At 42.0% G+C, this 20,716-nt stretch overlaps 1 protein-coding gene across 3 annotated transcripts in view; it reads right to left on the reverse strand.

Annotated features, from left to right (window-relative positions):
- Nucleotides 1-19,759, reverse strand: part of BCLAF3 (BCLAF1 and THRAP3 family member 3) — a 65,619-nt gene extending 45,860 nt beyond the window's left edge. The window contains exon 1 of one of the 3 annotated variants that reach the window (XM_061627268.1): nucleotides 19,463-19,759. The gene's annotated coding sequence lies outside the window, so the exon portion shown is untranslated. Of the gene's footprint in view, nucleotides 1-3,241; nucleotides 3,315-19,278; nucleotides 19,429-19,462 lie in introns of those variants that run through there. The other 2 variants (XM_061627269.1, XM_061627270.1) reach the window with 2 other exon arrangements.
- Between the last annotated feature and the right edge of the window lie 957 nt (nucleotides 19,760-20,716).

The following is a 20,716-nucleotide window of genomic DNA, read 5'->3' on the forward strand; positions in this document are numbered from 1 at the left end:
AGGCAGGTGTCAGGGCAGTGCAGACATACTAACAGAGCCAATCGGCTGCCTCTGCCAATGCGCCCACATAGCCCCAACATCCCTGCCACTTCACCCCTCCCCTCTCTCTCAGTAAGTCACAGTGATGCAGCTGTCAGGAAGCTAGCATTATGGCTCCATTCCACCAAGTGATCTGCTTCTGAATTAAACTATGATTTAATGTGAAAAGGCAGTGCATTAGCATGTGCTGCAAAAACAAAACAAACCATACTTTGATTGTCACCCATTCTGTCAGCACATTAGAGTAGAAACAAACTGAAGGCTGTCTTGCCGTTAATGTGTGAACAAGCACACATTGTTTATTAGGAGACAAACAAGCCCCAAGCCCAGTCTTTGGTTTCTTTCCTCCCTAGAGACAACAACAATTGGAATAGGGGAAGGAGCTCCATGGGACTTTTGAGCAGCATGCATCTATATGCTGCTTGTTCACTCTAAACTATAGTTTAATTTAAAGTATGGTTTAAAGTGATATTCAAACCAGATCAGGGAAAAACCAAAATGGGTTCCTCTGTTTTTGGCTTTCACGTGCTCCACTGCTTCCCGCTAAAATTAGTAATTTCCCTTTGTTTGTTCACAGTAAGACATAGTTTGGCTTACTGTTCTGTATAAATCAGGCTATTAACACAAATTAAGTCCAAGTATAAACATAATAATCCGAGAAATATTCAGGTCTTAAAATGACAAAATACAAAAATCAAGCATTATAATATTAAGAAAGCATGTACGAAAATCGTAACATATTGCTTCCTAACAGTTCAATCTATTTTTTTTTTCAATAATTTTTATTCAGATTTTCATAAAACATACAAGACAAAATCATAAAACATTCAAAGACAAAAAACAAAATCAAAAATAGTTAAACAAAAAGAAAAAAAGAAAAAAAAAAAACAAAAATAAAAAATAAAGAGTAAAATATTGACTTCCCATTTGTCAAAGATCAAATCAGTTATAAGTCTATAATATATAACAATCCTGTCTCTTAAGTCATATTATAAAATCACTTTCCTCCAGTAGTTATCTTACTTAATCATCAAATCTCATAAACATTACTTTATTCTTTCCACAAAAAGTCAAAGAGAGGTTTCAATTCTTTAAGAAATATATCTATCAATTTTTTTTTCCAGATAAGCATATCAATTAATCCATCTCATTACTAATTATGATAATCTTGTTGTCATAACCATAGTCAAAATAAACATTTCAATTAATCCATCACATCAGAATCTGTTAGGTTCAGTAATTTCAGTAGCCATTGTTCTATTATCCCTATTAGTTCCATTTTCCATCTTCCATCTTCAGTAGTCTTGTTAAGTCCAGTAATTTCAGTATCCAATCTTCCATTATCAGTATTCCATAATAATCTTGCTGTCAAAGCCATAGTCATATAGTAAGAGTCTGATGGGAATTACCTCTATCCCAAATATTTTCTTGCCATCCATTCTGAATAGGTTGCTGAAATACTGCTGTAAAATCATATCTCTGTTCTTTTTTTCAAAATACACTGGGTCATCTCTTGAAAGTTTTTCCATTGACACATGGCTGCAGTTAATTCCATAGATTTTCAATCTATTTTGTAATCATTGAACATATAATCATTCTGTATTGATCATGCAATGATTTTTTAATCATTTGCTACCCTGGGCTCCTACTGCGAGGAAGGGCGGGATACAAATCTAATAAATAAAAAAATTGTAATAAATCATACACATGCATTTTAGAAGTAGCAGTAAGGATCCAAAAACCATTTTAGAAGCACCTGTGGGATTTTTTTCTAGCAGTATTCCAATGATATTTGAAATTCTTATCATATTCATAGTTTATATATGGCATCGTAGTCTATTTGAAAAGCCCAAGTTCAAAGACCCCTTGGACAAGTAAAATGTACAACTAACACTGTACAATATGTAATATATTTTATTTATGTCAGGATTACTCAGAATTTATTAAATTCTATTTCTGCATCTTAATGGAGACCTAGTTGTTCTCTCTCTAGAAACGGGTCTGATGTCTGTTTATTATGTCTGCTACTGTCCTGCCCAGAGCCAGAGACACGAGACGGAGGCAAGGCTCGGTTCAATTCACGTTTCATTAGGGTGATGGTTACATCTACAGCAGTGCACTTCATAAACCTGTCTACTCTAGCTCACTACTTTCCCTAGCTAAGCTACCTAAACACTCTCTGCAGTGTGTGGGGAGAGTTGAATCAGCACGAGAGTCTGGGCAGGCACCTGCTTAAGTAGAGAAGGTCTTTGCCCATAAACAACAGCTCCTCTGAAGTTCCACCCTCTCAAGTTCCCTTTTCTCGCACCGTCTCGCGCAGGGTGAGGGGGGGCAGCTTCCAACGGCCCATCTGATAGTGGGGCTTCTCAGCTTCAGGGAGCGGGAAGCTGGTTGGCAGGGAAGCGTTTGAAGTGCCAGGCGGGGATTCCTGTGGGGGCATGGTTGGCACGTGCAAAGGGTCTCTTCCCAACGGCTCAGGCGGGGGGCTCGCAGGCGAAGCTGGAACTGCCTCGATGTGGGGACTGGCCAATGGAGTCTGCAGGCTGACTGCGCTCCCCCTTTCATCAGCACTCCCAGGAACCTCATCCTCATCTGACTCCTCTCCCTGAGCTAACTCCACTTGCGCCTGGGGCGCAACAACTACCTGAACAGTTACATTTAGGGAAGTGGTAACTGTCATGAAATCTGGCCCCCAAGAGCCACGGTTTGTATGCTTCAGACCCAATTCCCACCCTTTGGGCAATTGATCTGGAACCCAATCACCAAATTCCCCTTGCCAAGGCTGTGCAACTCAACACCAACCCTGCAAGATAGAAGATAGGCTGCCACCACCCCTTCACTGGTTCAACTCTGAGCTAGGGGAACTCAGAGCCCAGAAATAGGTAAACCAAGGTTCAAATAGACAAGAGCCAAATAGACACTCCTTGTCCAGAAACCTCTGGTAAAACCAAAATACACTCAGGCTTAACTTCTTGGTAGTTTGTGGTCAGTGGTCAAGGTGCTGGATTCAGAATCAACTTTCCCCCTCAATGAATACACCAGGTTAATAAGAAGTAGCTTTATTAAAAATATAAGTGCACATTAATATATATAGCAGCAATACAATTCCTCAAAACCACACACCCAACCAGGGGTTCAGGTATAACATAAAAGAGTTCAACACACAACAGAAAATAACAAACTATCTAGCCTGTCTACTTACTTAAGAGGAAGTTGATGGTAAGTCTCATCTCTCCTCAGAGAAAACAGCATGAGATAAGAAGCAGTGGAACCCCACATAGGTAACCACCCATCAAGATGGAATCCCATACTTAAGGAAAAAAACACCCAACGGTCCAGGATGAATTAACCAATCAGGGGCTTTCTGATGTAATCATCTTCCCAAAGCTTCTTCACTTTTTCATGCCTTGCAGGCCCCCCTCCCATCTCTGTTCTCAACCTTCTCAGGCCTGCACAACCTTGAGCACCAGGCTGCCAGCAGATTAGCAGAGATAAACAGGTGTTTCTGTTCAGGCCTCCCAACTGCTTACAGCTGGAAATGAAACTTAAAATTTTCCTCTCACAGAGGCCTGTCTCCTTCCAAGATGTACTCCCACAATTCCCCGTAACTGAGCCATGATACAAAGAAACGGGTTAACAAATTTACAGAAATTTACAATTTCATGACAGTAACAACCAACCTAGACATGCACCTAACAAAGTAAACTGGAATCTGAAAATGGTACAGAAGATGACCCACTTTCAAGACCTCCTCTTTTACAATCGTCCATAGCAACCCAGTCAGTCTGGTAGTGCCCTCTGTATGTGAAATCCAAACAGAAAAAGCACATAAGAGGTATAGCATCTTGAGTGGTTGCACATAAGTGTTGGTGCCACTTCCTTCAGATGTAAAAATGATGAGAGGTCATGTATATGCCATTAAAACCTTTTCAATCAGGCAAGGATTTTGCAGCCAGGAATAGTGGCTATATTTTTCATTTTAAGGTAATTATCCACGGTGGTTCATGACAGATGCTCTTGGAGGTCGCTGATTCATAGGGTCGCCATACGTCGTAGTCGACTTGGAGGCACATAACAACAACAAAGGTAATAATCAAACTACCATAATCCTTGTCTATTCCACACAAAGATTTCAATAACTTGTTAAGGACCAACAGATGTATTAGAACACAAGCATGAAGTTGAGTCCACTTCATCAGATGCTTGAAGTGGAGCCTACTCCACAAAACTTATGCTACAATAAATCTGTTGGTCTTTAAGGAATAAGAGACTTTATTGTTACTGTTTTCTTCAACAGGCCAACCCAGCTACCCTTTAGAACAGTGGTTCCCAACCTTTTATGTAGGGCAGCCCACAAGTCCAAATTTACTTGGCATGCTGACCTATCCATTTATTATCACATGAATTTGGGACCTTAGGTCTTCAAGCAGTCGTCAGTTTCACGCATTTTAACTGCAAGTATCCATTTAGGCAAGTATCAGTAAGATGGCTGAGTTTGCATTTTGCCAACAAGAAGGTTTGAAGGTTGTCAGACAGTCTCAGATCATTATTGACACATAGCATGCTAGTGTATTTTGGCTTCATAGCAGTTTTTGGTGAAAAACCTGTCTCACAAAGACATGTACTACCAAATAGCAGCAGCACAGATATTGCTTCATCAGCAAGCTCAGTACATTCATTGATAACTCAGTAATTTTGGTAACATGAAGCCCAGATTCAGATCTTATTTCAAAAAAATTATCTTTGAAGTTCTGTCACATGACAGTTCAATGAGTTATGTCATTCTGCTCAGAGAAAGACAACTTTGTGACATCAGAGTGATGTCACTCAAACTTATCTGTTACTATGGCAAAAAAGTAGTATACAAATCGAGGCTAACCAAACTTCAAATCGTCCTGTAACTATTAACTAATCCTCATAGTAGATCTGTGACAGTTTGCCACACAATGCTCATACAGGGAGTTGCTTTGACTTACTATCACAGCTCGCTCAAAACAATTCCCTGTACGAGTACCTTGTGGCAAGCTGTTACTGGATCTGCTGCCAGTGAGAGATTCCCAAGTGTTAAAATGTAAGACTCAAGCCTTTCCAATGTTTGGTTGCAAGTGTCAACATAGCATAATAGGCCAAGAAAACAAAAAGTTGTAAGAGATATTCATCATACCAGTTTAGGATTAAAAGCAATGATTATTTTGTGTTTATACTTATAAAGCCTACAACCCACTTGCACAGGCTTTGTTACCCACTTGCAGGTCACGAACTACAGACTGGAAAATACTGCCTTAGAAGACATTCACATGCTGTGGGGCAAACTAATCAGATCCCTTACATGTGCACCACATTTTCAAGTATAACCTTTTTTAAAAATAAGCTAACTACAGAGCCTTGCTCTTTGCACAGAGTACAATGAGACCCTGCTTTTCAGCGGCCCACTTTTCGGCGTTCTGCCAATACGCCATTTTTCAATTAAGGTAAGGCTGCACTCATACGGCACTTGTTCCGCTTTTACAGCGTTTTTTGGGCGTCGGGCACCATTCTATTGACGGAGTTCCCCTTTTTGGCAGGTTTCGCTTTTTGGCGGGGGTCTGGAATGTAACCTGTCGTATGAGTGGGGCCCTACTGTACTGATAGGCAGAATAACTGACATCTTCTCTCATTCACTGTCTTACACATGCAGCTTTTAACTCATTAATGAAAGAGCAAAGTGGAGTACGTCCTAATATCAGAGAACTGTTTCTACACAGTGCTCACAAGTAGAATAACATTCCTATCCATGTCCCAAATGACTACAGAAAGCCAAGAACATCATAATAAAAACTGCAGCTCTACAAATCTAAAAGTTGGATATGTGTGGCTAAAGTCACAGCCAAGAAAAAGGACTTCTCATCCAAATCAGCAACACAGTCACATTGGTAGCGTGGGAAAGATTTACATCATGCATAGGATCTTGCTTTGGGATAAAGAGCATAATTCCAGGAATAGACACTCCTTTTGCCATGTGGAAATAAACTGTTAATACGTTTTAACACAGTCTTTAAAATTCACGCAAAAGTCAAGTCATTTAACATTTTGACAGTGAGGTTTAACCAGTTTGAAAGACCAAATGTCTACTATGGAAATTGCTAAATTTGTTTTGATGCTCTTCAAAGACATGTGAACAATGGTTTATATATTTGCAACTAATTCTTGCATCCTTTTAAGACAACTTGGACTTGTTCATCCTTGCTTCTCTTGGCTAGCAAAATTAAAGTACAGGAAACAAGATGATGTTTTGGGACATAGCTCTGACTGATAAACACATGTGCAGATGATGCTCCTTTAGATGAAGAGACATAATTAAGAAGTTATTCCAAAGGTTTACTCTCATTCACTGTGACTTTAACCTTTGTGGGTGGATGGCAGCTGCCAAGTCTAGGATGTGACTGCTTTACGCAAATGGGTAGATATTGTGGCACACCTTCACATTTCTGAAGATGCTTCAGAAAAAAATGGTATGGGGATAAAAGCCATTGTTGGTAACTTAGGTGGAAGACAAATGTGTAACATTCTAATCAGAAGACAGGTTCTTTTTTCTGCAGAGACCAGGAGGGTCAAGGTCCATTCTGCAATAAATAGGACAGCACTTAGACAATTATAGCATTTGAAAGCAATACATTCTTGGAATTCCTTTGTAAAGATAGCTGCACAGTGTCCCAAGGCTGCAAGTCCCAGTGTTCAATGGGCCTTACTCCTAGGTACATGAGGATAAGTGTATAGCCTTACGTTCAAGTCAATATATATTATTCACTAATAGGCAAAAAACCTTGCGGTCTAAGAACATACCTATAGCCCACAGCTATTCTATTAAACTTTAAAAAGCAGGGAAATTGGGCAGCTATAGTGAATGCACCAGGGGAGCAGGAGACCTGAACTCCTCTCTGAGATATTGGACTGCCCTACAAATTGGTCAAAATGCAAACACCATTTGGGTTGGTCTTTCACAGTCCAATCCACTTCCTGTGTAGCTTGGAAGAATTTGGTAACGTGCCTCTGAGCATAAGGTGATTGGTGGCAGCACTTGCCATCTCCAAAGATAGAGAATTATATTTGTGTATGTTTGCTGGTGTTCTTCTTACTTTGCTTCTTTCCTCTGTTATTAATGTTTCTACAGAGAATCTAACCTAGAAAATTTTATTTCCCTCATTATTCATCCCAGAAATCTGTGTCAAATTTATTTTTATTAATTTCAAAGCCTTTTTATTGGTCAGTGTCATATGATGGTGAAGACAGCCTTTTGTGTTTCAAACTGGAGGTTATATTCTATTTCTATTTTGGGTGCATTAACAGTGGAATTTAGACCTGCAGTTTGATGTAAAATCACACTGATTCCAATACGTTGCTACTTCAGCAATGACTCTAGCTGTTGGAAAAAAGAGGATGCATATTTTCAGCCTGCTATGTTTAAACCACTTCATTTAAGGCAAGGTGGGCGCAGTCAATTAAAAACATAGAGCACACGTAGAATTTTGCTAGAATATATTCCACCTCCCACTGTTTTATCTTGTGCAAATAGGGACGCTCCTGAAGTCCACTGGAGACTATTCTACAGAAGTCAGTGCCATTATTCCACAATTATGTTTGGAGTTTTTTTAGTATAAATTCTGCAAAGAGTTGCTGTACTTCACATATTCACAGAAATAGAAACTAAAGAAAATGATTTCCTATAGGAAACTTCACTAAAATTGCAAAGGAAATCAGACATATTCAAAGTGACCATCTGAACTATATCAACTGTCTTAATAATGTTGCTTCCTCCCTGCTAAAACAACATCAGCACAGCACATGTCTTCTTTCTATTCTTTGGGCTGATTGCAGGTGTTGCCACCACTCACCATATGCTCAGAGGCACGTTACCAAATTCTTCCAAGCTACACAGGAAGTGGATTGGACTGTGAAAGACCAACCCAAATGGTGTTTGCATTTTGACCAATTTGTAGGGCAGTCCAATATCTCAGAAAGGAGTTCAGGTCTCCTGCTCCCCTGGTGCATTCACTATAGCTGCCCAATTTCCCTGCTTTTTAAAGTTTGATAGAATAGCTGTGGGCTATAGGTATGTTCTTAAACTGCAAGGTTTTTTTTGCCTATTAGTGAATTTCCCTGCTTTTTAATCCGGGAGGTAAGAAATGGGATCCTGTCCAAGTTTGCTGAGAATGAATGGATCATTTGCATGCTTATTGAGTTCAATGGGATTTACTCCCCTGCAATCACGCTTAGGATAGGTGAAACTGGGCACAGAGGATGGGGAGGGGAGGGGGAGGGGAGGGGGAGGAGGAGGAGGAGGGAGGGTAGGAAATGCAGAGGGGAGGACTGGGAGGGGAGGAGGCAGGAGGAGAAGGACAGGTTTGATCATTTGCATGTTTATTAAATTCAGTGCGATTTACTCCCGTGCAATCATGCTTAGGATAGGTAAAACTGAACGGGGGAGGGAGGGAGGGAGGGAGGGCTGGAGTGGGCAGGGGAGGAGGAAGGGAGAGGAGAGAGGAAAAGCAGGTCTGATCATTTGCATGCTTATTTTCAATGGGATTTACTCCTATGCAATCTTGGTTAGGATAGGAAACACTGACCATGGGGGAGGAGGAGGGGGAGTGGGAAGGAGCGTATTGGAGGGGGGCAAAGGAAGGTGGAGGGGAGAGCAGGTTTGATCATTTGCATGCTTATAGAGTTCAATGGTATTTACTTCCGTGCAATAATGTTTAAGATAGGTAAAACTGACCATGGGGAGGAGGAAGGGGAGGAGGGGGAAGGGGAAGGGGAAAGAGGGGATTGGAAGGGGATGGGGAGTGAGGGGCAAAGGAAGGGGGAGGGAAGGAGCAAGAGGAGGGGATAAGAGGAAAGAGAAGGAAGGGTGGCTTTGATTATTTGCATATTTTTTGAGTTCAGTGGGATTTATTTCTATGCAATCATGTTTGAAAATGAAAATGGACTGCCTTCAAGTCAATCCCCACCTATTGCGACCCTTTGAATAGGGTTTTCATGGTAAACGGTATTCAGAGGTGATTTCATCATTGCCTTCCTCTGAGGCTAAGAGGCAGTGACTGGCCCAAGGTCACCCAGTCAGCTTCATGGCTGTGTGGAGATTTGAATCCTGGTCTCCCAGGTCGTAGTCCAACACTGACCCAAGGAAGGGGCAGGGAGTGGGAGGGGAGGAGATTGGGTGGGTGGGCACTGGGCAGAAGGGAAGCCCCTTTCCTTTCCAAAAGGAAAACATTGTAAACAGAATCATTCTTTTTCAGCCTTTCCCCCACCTTTTTATTCTATAGCAGGCACATGTAGCCTCCCACCCAAATTTAAACCAAAGCTGTCCCTGGCCACATCCACACCAGGCCTTTATTTCACTTTGGACAGTCATGGCTTCTCTCAAAGAATCCTGGGAAGTGTAGTTAGTGAAGGGTGCTGAGAGTTGCTAGGAGATGCCCTGTTCCCCTCACAGACCTTCAATCAGAGTGGCTGACTGTTAAACTATTCTCTCAGGGGAATAGGAGTCTCTTAGCACCCTTCACAAACTACACTTCCCAGGATTCTTTGAGAGAAGCCATGACTGTCTCACATGAAATCAAAGTCTGGTGTGGGTGTGGCCCCCTGATTAGCCAAGCCCAGCAGCTGTGAGGGTTTTAGAATTCTGACAGTTGGTTCTTACTGAGCATGCTCTGCGTTATCATTGGGTCCCAGCCAAACTTTATTAAATTAATTAAAAATCAGCCAGGCATTTTTTAAACTTTTAAACTGCAGCAGATGAAGGTCAGAATATGGGGCAACATCAGTATTAGGATTACAGGTACTCTGTGAACATGGCTGATTTTTAATGAATTTCAACAGATTATGAGAACAGAGAAAAAAGTCCAAAAGGGCTCTGAGGTTTTTCTCTCTCTTTTTACACTGTGAACTGTCTATTCTCTCTGACTGTTTTGTGTATCGCCATGAAAATTGACAGGGTTGTTAAGCAAGCGTTTCTGAGTTCAGGACTATAAGTTATGTAAGGTTTTGTTTTGAAATGAGCTTATGGGAAGCATCAGAATGGCATGGGGGGTATTTTCAATTTAACATTGTGGAATGTGAAAAATCCCCGCTGGCTATAGTATACAGCCACTCTCGTGGCTGTATAATATACAGACTCAGGCCCTAAGACTTATGGAACTGGCTGAATGACAGAATAAATTGAACAGCAACGTATACCAGGCAGATGAACCATATTGAGACATATCGTAAATTTGCCACAAAAATGCAATCACAATCAATGCAGTTATACCCAAACTCAGAACAACACCACATACAGTGCCTTGCAAAAGTAATCAGACCCCTGACCATTGCTCTCATTTTACTGAATTACAAATGGTACATTGTAATTTCGTTCTGTATGATATTTTATTTTGAAACACTGAAACTCAAAATTAATTATTATAGGTGGCACTAGTTTTACGCTGGGAAATGTTTGTAAGAAACATAAAAAAACTGAAACATGTTGGTTGCATAAGTATTCAGTCCCTGTGCTGTGGAAGCTCTCGGTTTACACAGATGAAAGAAATTGCCCTGTCAACAACACAAATATCTTACCATTGGCCTCCACCTGTGAACCATTAAAGCTGCTGTCACGTTGTCAGGATAAAAACCCCACAGTTGAAGGATCATTGGTCAGGCTGCGTATCTGAACGAAAATTAAGACCAAAGAGCATTCTACTGAAGTGAGAGATAATGTAATACAAAGGCATAGATTAGGCAAAGGGTATGAAATAATATCCAAGTTACTGGATATCCCAGTCAGCACAGCTAGATCAATAATCAGGAAGTGGAAGCTGCAGCACACCACCCAGGCACAAAACTCAGCACTCAAACAAGAAGGAGAATTGTGAGAGAAGCCGCAGACAGGCCAACAATCTATCAAGACCCCGGGGAAACGGGGGCCTGGATCCAGGGCTGGGGGAGCACCAGGATCCCTTCCCAGCGCAGAGTGACTCTGGGGGAGAGTGCACACCCACAGCTCCGCAGATGGGAGAGATGTCAGATGGGGAGGATGCTCCTGAAGAACTGGGGGGAGGATACATGCCCAACCACTCTCCAATTCTCACGGGAATGTCGCCCACTCATGCGGAGACTCCTCCTTTGCCGAGCATCCCAGGAGAGCCGTTGGAGCAAGACCTCTTGCGTGCAGCAACTCCAACCCCCCAGGAGTCCTTGGCTGGCCCTTCAAATGCCTTCCCGCCAGAAATGTCTCCTCCCCCTTCAATGGAGCCGGCACCTGAGGATGAACAGATGTGTGCACATCTTGTCACCCCATGCGCGAAGCATATAAAAGAGGCTTGGTCAGAAGGAGGCACCGTGCAGGAGTCAGAGGTTGCGAGTGAAAACCTTTCCTATATAAGCCCGCACCCCCCTGTTGTGGGTGCTGAGTCAACTTCCTTTACATGCTGCAAAGCCTGAGTAGTTAGTTAGGGATTACAGTGAGCTAGTTAGTGACCTCTATGAGACGCCTTGCCTTTGATGTTACTTTAATAAAACAAGAATTGATTCCAGTCTCGCCTCCGTTTCATGCTTCTCACTCTGGGCAGGACACAATCACTTTGAAGGAGCTACAGAGTTCAGTGAGTGGGAGTAGAGTAATGGTGCACCAGTCAGTCATATCAAGAGCTTTGCATAACACTGGCCTGTATGGGAGGGTGGCAAGAAAGGAGCTGTTACTCAAAAAGTACCATCTGAAAGCACATCTGGAATTTGCCAGAAAGCATGAGAGTGTCCCAGCTGCAATGTGGGAAAAGGTTTTATGGTCAGATGAGACCAAGATAGAACTTTTTGGCCAAAACTGAAAGCACTATGTGTGCCGCAAACTTAACACTGCCATGCCTCAAGACACATCATCCCTACAGTGAAGTATGGTGGTGGCAGCATCATGTTGTGGGGATGCTTCTCATCAGCAGGGACTGGGCATCTTGTTAAAATTGAAGGAAGAATGGAGCAAAATAAGGGGAAATACTGCAAGAGAACCTGCTTCAGTCCACTCAAAAGCTGAAGCTTGGGAGGAAATTCACTTTTCAGCAGGACAGTGATCCCAAACACAAGGCCAAAGCAACACTGGAGTGGCTCAGGAACAAAAAGGTGAATGTCCTACAGTGGCCCAGTCAAAGTCCTGATCTCAATCCCACTGAGAATTTGTGACACTATTTGAAATTTGCTGTGCACAAGCAACATCCAACCAACCTGAATGACCTGGAGTGAATCTGTCAAGAAGAGTGGGCCAAAATCCCTCCGACACTATGTGCAAAGCTGGTACATACCTACCCCACAAGACTTAAAGCTGTTATTGCAGCGAAAGGTGGCTCTACCACATATTGTGTGGGGGTTGAATACTTATGCAAGCAACATGTTCCAGTGTTTTGTCTCTTACAAACATTTCCTTTTTTTTGTAATAATTTTTATTATTCAAATTTTCATAAAACAAATCAAACAAAAACAATACAACAAAAATAAAAATAAAAACTTGACTTCCGATTTGTCACAGATCAGCTATAAGTATATAATATATATCAAACCTGTCCCCTAAAACATACGAAATTCACTTTTTTCCATAGTCTATCTTAATTAATCGTCAAATCCCATTATCATCATTTCATTTTTTTCTTTCAACAAAAAGTCCAAAAGAGGCTTCCATTCCTTAAGAAATGTACCTGTCGTTTTTCCTCTGAGAAGGCATGTCAATTTGTCCATCTCTACTAAGTCCATTAATTTCAATAGCCATTCTTCCGTTGTTGGTATTGATTCCATTTTCCACTTTTGTGCATATAATAATCTTGCTGCCGTAATCATATATAATATTATTCTTCCATATTTCTTTTCCTTTTGTTTATCCATAAAACCCAATAAAAAAAAATTCTGGCTTTGACTGAATATTTATCTTTAAGATTTTTTGCATCATCCTACCTATCTGTGCCCAAAATAATTTTGCCTGTTTACACGACCACCACATATGATAAAAAGATCCTTCTTGTTGTTTACATTTCCAACATACATTAGAAACATTACTATACATTTTTGATAACTTTTCTGGAGTCATGTACCAACAATACATCATTTTATAAAAAATTTCTTTAAGATTATAGCATAATGTAAATTTCAAACCTTTTCCCCACATATTTTCCCATTGATCCATTTGTATATTATAACCAAAATTTTTTGCCCACTTGACCATACACTCTTTTACTTGTTCTTCTTCCATGTCCATTTTCAATAAAAATTTATACATTTTTGCAATTATACATTCATCATTTGTACACAAACCTATTTCAAAATCAGATTTATTTATTTCAAACCCAAAAAGGTGAATGTCCTACAGTGGCCCAGTCAAAGTCCTGATCTCAATCCCACTGCGAATTTGTGACACTATTTGAAATTTGCTGTGCACAAGCAACATCCAACCAACCTGAATGACCTGGAGTGAATCTGTCAAGAAGAATGGGCCAAAATCCCTCCGACACTATGTGCAAAGCTGGTACATACCTACCCCACAAGACTTAAAGCTGTTATTGCAGCGAAAGGTGGCTCTACCACATATTGTGTGGGGGTTGAATACTTATGCAAGCAACATGTTCCAGTGTTTTGTCTCTTACAAACATTTCCCAACATAAAACCAATGTCACCTTACAATAATTGATTTTGAGTTTCAGTGTTTCACAATAAAATATCATACAAAACAAAATTACAATGAACCATTTGTAATTGAGTAATATGAGAGCATTGGTCAGCGGTCTGATTACTTTTACAAGGCACTGTAAATAGCACAGCCAAAAAATGTGTATCCCATGTGTGCTGGAAGCATAGTTATTTTATTTTATTATTTATTTATTATTTGATTTATATCCCGCCCTTCCTCCCAGCAGGAGCCCAGGGCGGCAAACAGAAACGCTAAGAACACTTTAAAACATCATAAAAACAGAACTTAAAATACATTAAAACAAAACAACATTAAAAACATTTTTTTAAAAAAAACCTTTAAAAACGTCTTTTTAAAAGGATTAAAAACATTATTAAAAAAACATATTAAAAAGCAATTCTAACACAGACGCAGACTGGGATAGGTCTCAACTTAAAAGGCTTACTGAAAGAGGAAAGTCTTCAGTAGGTGCTGAAAAGATAGCAGATATGGCACCTGCCTAATATTCAAGGGGAGGGAATTCCACAGGGTAGGTGGTGCCACACTAAAGGTCCGTTTCCTATATTGTGCATAACGAACCTCCTGATAAGATGGTATCTGCAGGAGGCCCTCACCTGCAGAGCACAGTGATCGATTGGGTATATAACGGGTAAGACAGTTTTTCAGGTATCCTGGTCCCAAACTGTTTAGGGCTTTGTACCCCAAAACTAGAACCTTGAACTTGGCCCGGTAGCAAATGGGCAGCCAGTGCAACTCTTTCAGCAGCGGGGTGACATGTTGGCGATACCCTGCCCCAGTGAGCTGTCTCGCCACCGCATTATGCGCCAGCTGCAGCTTCTGGACCAACCTCAAGGGTAGCCCCACATAGAGCACATTATAGTAATCCAGCCTGGAGGCTACCAGTGTGTGGACAACAGTGGTCAGGCTATCCCAGTCTAGAAATGGCCGAAGCTGTCTTACCAGCCAAATCTGGTAATAGGCACTCCTAGCCACGGAGGTCACCTGGGCCTCTGGCGACAAAGATGGATCCAGGAGCAGCCCCAGACTACGGACCTGCTCTTTCATAGGGAGTACAACCCCATTCAAAGCGGGCAACTGACTGATTATCTGAACTCAGGAACCACCAACCCACAGTGCCTCCAACTTGCTAGGATTCAGACTCAGTTTATTGACCCTCATCCAGCCCACCACCAAGTCCAGGCAGCGGTCCAGGGTTTGCACGGCCTCTCCCGATTCAGATGTTACAGAGAAACAGAGCTGGGTATCATCAGCATACTGCTGACACCTCGGCCCAAAGCTCCTGATGACCGTTCCCAAAGGCTTCATATAGATGTTAAACAGCATGGGGGACAAGATGGTACCCTGCAGCACCCCACAGCACAACTGCCAGGGGGAAATTATGAGTAATAATGTATAAGAAAATTAGCATTCTCTTTTTTGAGGAAATGTCCTTACACAGAAAAGTATGTAAAGACACAACCTTTTTGGCTTTCTTGTCATGGTCACTGGCTTCTGACCAGTTTTCAACAGAGGATACATTCAGACTGACAATTGCTTTCTTGTATTGTAGTCTGTTGCTGAAACATCTATGTAACTAATAGCCTGAATGCCATCAGACTTTGCCAGATGAAAAGATATTTAAAACTGTTTGGTAGAAAGGGCAAATCTCTAAAATGAGGAAGGTTACAGGATTCATTATACAGGAATGAGAACTAAAGTGCTGTACCTCCCCCCCCAATGATCTTGGTTTCAGAAGTCCCTACCTGTTGCATATAACTATTTTAAAAATGTAAATTCTGTCCTTCATCCCATCCTATTGCAATGCTCCAGAGTTCAAAAGGGCTTATCAAATAACTCTGCTGTATCCTTAATCTCAATAAAACATAAACAATAACCATCCTAGAGAATTTTCAACTTTATAAATCTGAAGAACTCATGACCAAGTCCAACCACAACAGGAATTAACATAGAACAGTAAGTTCTAATCAGTCTGGAAAGCACAAAGATTATCAACCAATTTGTGATTTTAGTAGTACAATCCATCTCCCTGAGAAATCCAAAACATTTCTAATTTCTTCTACCTGGACAATGCAATGTCTAGAAGTTTAGAACCCCCTACCTGACATTGTAAGGCCTCTTGTTGCTTTCCATGCTACCCATCCCTCTTTATGTTGGGTTAAGGAAGGTCAGCTTTTGCCTCAACAGCAATGCTGATTTCTGACTGGAGCATGTACCTTCTTCCAGCTTATTACTGCTTCAGTTGGTTCACTCAAAATACAAATCCATGGACTGACTCATAGGTTCCTTCTTTTTCCAGCTGCCATTAGGGAAGGTGCTCTTGGAATCCCAGCTCCATAGGATCCCTGATGATGTATGAGCTTATGAAGCTGTGATTAGAATAAAACTTAGCTTAGGCTGCCATCCTAACCCCACTTACATGGGAGAAAACCCCACCGAATTCAGTAGGACTTACTTCTGAGTAGACATAGCTAAGATTGTGCTGTTAGTCAATGTTGTGGGCTCTTGGGTGAATAACCCTTACAACCATTCTAGGATTAGGTCACACATTCTGATACTGCAATATTCAACAGCCAGGGTTGATTTGTGTGCCCTTCTCTTACTCAGATAATACAAATAAATCTATTTTTGTCTGCATCAATAACAATGTGTCTAAGACAGGAAGGTTCCCACTTCTTTTCTTCCCCTGGGTACAAAACCTTCTACAATGGGAAAAGTAGCATTTCTCACTTGTGGGGGGATGGGGGCTTATATAGGAAAGGTTTTCACTCGCAACCTCTGACTCCTGCACGGTGCCTCCTTCTGACCAGCTTGGAAGAATTTGGTAACATGTGCCTCTGAGCAGATGTGCACAACCACCGTAAGGCAACTGAACAAAAATGAATTTGCAACAACCTAAGTAAGAGAGAGGGGTGATTTCACATGAGACTCTGTTGAGCAAGTCTCAGATTTGAAGTAAATTAATTTGCCAAAGTTTCACAGCTCTACATTCAGGCTAAAAAGCTTTACACTTTGCTGAGTGATACCATGAAAAATAACACTCAACAAATTTACTGAAAGGAAAAGAAAGCATAACTTTAGAATCTATAAGAATCTTTTTAAGGAAGTATTTGGTCTGATCCTGAGGAGCTCTTAAAGATCGATCTAGCCCAGTATCTTGTTCCCATAGTGGGCAGTGAGATGCCTCTGGATACCCCAAAAGCAAGGCAACCCCACCCCCATCATTGCTCCCTAGCAACAGGTACTCAAGAGAAGCAAAGAGTAGAGGTTTATTAAGAGGGCTCCGTTATTAATTTCTCAACACATGTAACTAGTTTTACCACTTCTCCCAATTACCATTTTCTGGAAAGCATCAGTGGGAGATGGCAGTTACCTTCATGCATGTTTGTAAGCTTCCCAAAGACATCTGGTTGGCCACTGTTGTAAATCTGCTTCAAGCTTCCATCCAAAGTGGTTTTCCAGCCCACAGAAAAATGAATTAGCTCCAAAAAGAAATACAAACTTACACACCTCACCACTTAACAGTTAAACAAGTTTCTCCTTTGAGAGTTGCACCAGAAGTGCAGAAAAGCAAGCTGACACTCAAATCACCTGATTTCTTTCACAACAAAGCTAGTCCTGTCCATTTGTATGTATATTTCACATCACCTAGGCGCCACTATCCATTTTTTAGAAACCAGGCTAATAAGCTGTTCTTTTTACAGCCCTATGGTAGCAAATATGAACCCCTCTTTTTAAAATCAGGATGTTTAAAGATCCTTACATGTTTACATGCGAAGGAAAGAATCTATTCCATTTTGTCAGGAGAGAAACAGGGGGAGTGTGACTCTGTTGATTCTCCTTCATCTCTCAGCGGCTTTCGATACCATCGACCATGGTATCCTTCTGGGGAAACTAGCTGAGTTGGGAGTGGGAGGTACTGCATTGCAGTGGTTTCGCTCCTACTTGGCAGGTCGCCTCCAGAAGGTGGTGCTTGGGGAAAATTACTCGGCACCCTGGACTCTCCAGTATGGGGTTCCGCAGGGGTCAGTTCTGTCCCCCATGCTGTTCAACATCTACATGAAACCATTGGGTGCGGTCATCCGGAGCTTTGGAGTGCTCTGCCATCAGTATGCATCAGTATGACACGCAGCTCTATTTCTCCTTTTCATCCTCTTCAGGTGAGGCTGTCAATGTGCTGAACCAGTGCCTGGCTGCAACAATGGACTGGATGAGGGCTAATAAACTGAGGCTCAATCCAGACAAGACTGAGATGCTGTTAGTGGGAGGTTCTTCTGACCAGATGGTGGATGTCCAACCTGTCCTGGATGCGGTTGCACTCCCCCTGAAGGAGCAGGTTGGTAGCTTGGGGGTTCTCCTAGAATCATCTCTGTCACTTGAGGCTCAGGTAACCTCGATGGCACGGAGTGCCTTCTACCAACTTCGGTTGGTGGTCCAACTATGTCCCTATCTGGACAGGGATAACCTGGCTTCAGTTGTCCATGCTCTGGTAACCTCCAAGTTAGATTACCGCAATGCACTCTATGTGGGGCTGCCTTTGAAGACGGTTCGGAAACTGCAGCTTGTGCAAAATGCAGCGGCCAGATTGGTAACAGGGACCAGACGGTCCAAACATATAAAACCGATTCTGGCCTGCTTGCACTGGCTGCCTGTATGTTTCCGAGCTCGATTCAAGGTGCTGGTTTTGACCTATAAAGTCTTACACGGCTTGGGACCACAATACCTGCTGGAACGCCTCTCCTGATACAAACCCACCCGTACACTACGTTCAAGATCAAAGGGCCTCCTCCAGGTGCCTACTCTCGGAGGGTGGCAACAAGGGAGAGGGCCGTCTCAGTGGTGGCCCCCAAATTATGGAATGATCCATATGACAAGGTGCGCCTGGTGCCAACACTGTTATCCTTACGGTGCCAGGTCAAGACTTTCCTCTTCTCCCAGGCATTTTAGCATGTGTTTTATACTGTTTTAAATTTTTTAAATTGTGTTTTAAATTGTTTTTATAAGATCTGTTTTAAATTGTATTTGTTTTAATGTTTTTAGTTACTGTAAACCGCCCAGAGAGCTTCGGTTATGGGGCGATATACAAGTATAATATATATATAAATAAATAAATAAATAAATAGTGATTATGAGTGTTGTATCATGGGACAGCAATTATGAATTTTGTTGTTTTCAGCTTTCCTTACAGTTTGCAAACTATTGCTCATACAACATGGGCATCTACATGAGATTTTTATTTCAGACTAATTAACTTTTATCAGCATTTTATCTAATGCCACAGCAGAAAGCATACACACCAAATCCAGAATAAACAATACCCTGGTTCACAAAACTGTTCACGTACCTAGGCATGTACCAAATAGGTGACGGGGGGGGCAAAGAAGGATACACCCATCCTGAATTATAATTCACGAAATTATGCATGATTAAACGGGGTGCCTAATCTGTGACACAGTAATAGGCGATAGAGCGAAGTACGGCAGAAGAGATTTCGATTCAATTTAGTTCTTGGTACAGGATGGCTAAACGGGAGTGGCACTCACCTCAAAATCCAGAAAAGGGGAGGGGTACAGTACCCGCTCCCTCTAGTAGACCCCTGGCGAGACCACCGTCCCTCAGAGGGAGTCCCACCTCAACCATTTCACCCTCACGCAGCTCAATCCTCTTCCGCACCGAGTGTGTTAGCGCTGCAGGCCCGGGAAGGGGGCGGCGTCCCGAAACACTTACCACCTTGCCGCCGCTTCGGTCTTCTTCTCTGGTCGTCTCTCTGTGTGAGTGTCTCCAGTAACTGCAGCTTCTATCAGAACCTATTTCTGGTGGCAACCTCTGCCCACCTCAAGGCTTCTCCCCGTGCCCGTACCTCAGCAAAGCCCAGGCCCGGAGGGGGGGAGGAGCAGGATCCCAGAGAGAGGAAGAGCACTTCTCCACCGGCCCGGCCTACCTACCTCGCCCACCCCAGCCCAGGCATGAGGGCCGGGCTAAGTGCCCCGGAAGTAAAGGGGCGGGGAAAAGCGAGCACCGCCGCGGCTCCCCTGGCGAGTCTCAAGGGGCCAAAGGAATGTCTGTGTGTTTCGTCCTTTCCGTCTTTATCGTAATATATATGTATATATATATATATATATATATCGATGAAACCTTACATTCATTCCCCTTGTTCACTTTTTACATAGCAACACATTTCGTTACGCCCTCAGTATTTTTTTTAATTGGCTTTTGGGTGTGAGGTGATAGTTTTTCATCTTGTGTTATATTTATGTCTTATGTTGTAAGGCGTCCTGAAAAGGTATTTACGGCCTATTTTAAAACAGAAAAGGCAAAGTAATGGTTAATGTTGGACATTAAAACATGACTGAAACTGCATAGCCTGTAGTATTGAGACTGGCCACTTTTCACATGTGCAGAAGATCTCTTGTGTAACAACCCAAGGCTCAGGCTTGACGTTCAGATTTTGCTCAAGAGCTGAGCCTCGACTTTATGCTTTAATTTGGATTCCTGTACCGAACAGGGAATTGGACTTTCCAACTCAACGATCCCCAACGTTTTATGTATGGCAGCCCACAGGTCCAAATTTATTTAGTATGGTGGTGACCCATCCATTTATTACCATAATAATTTTGGAACTTAGGTCTTCAGCAGCTGTCAGTTTCACGCATTTTAACTACAAGTAACCATTTTGGCAAGTATCAGTGAGATGCTGCTATGGTATTATTCTGGGTTTAAGAGAATGTCATTACTATTCAGATAAAGGGTGTTTGAGGAAGAGAAGGAGATGGCCTGGTTAAACAAACATCCAGCAGTCACTGGAAACAGCAACAACAACCAACTCTTACCAGTGGAAAAACAAAATAGCTCCAAGTTTTAACTTCTAGAAAATTAGTTAAGTAGTCTACTGGGAACTTCTCTTTCATAACTCCAAACCCAGTATTTTAAATTAAAGCTGAGCCACACAAAATTTTGCTACATAGCCCTGGTCTCTCTCCA

This window comes from Rhineura floridana, chromosome 5 (genome assembly GCF_030035675.1).
Source record: "Rhineura floridana isolate rRhiFlo1 chromosome 5, rRhiFlo1.hap2, whole genome shotgun sequence".
NCBI classification, from domain to species: domain Eukaryota; kingdom Metazoa; phylum Chordata; class Lepidosauria; order Squamata; family Rhineuridae; genus Rhineura; species Rhineura floridana.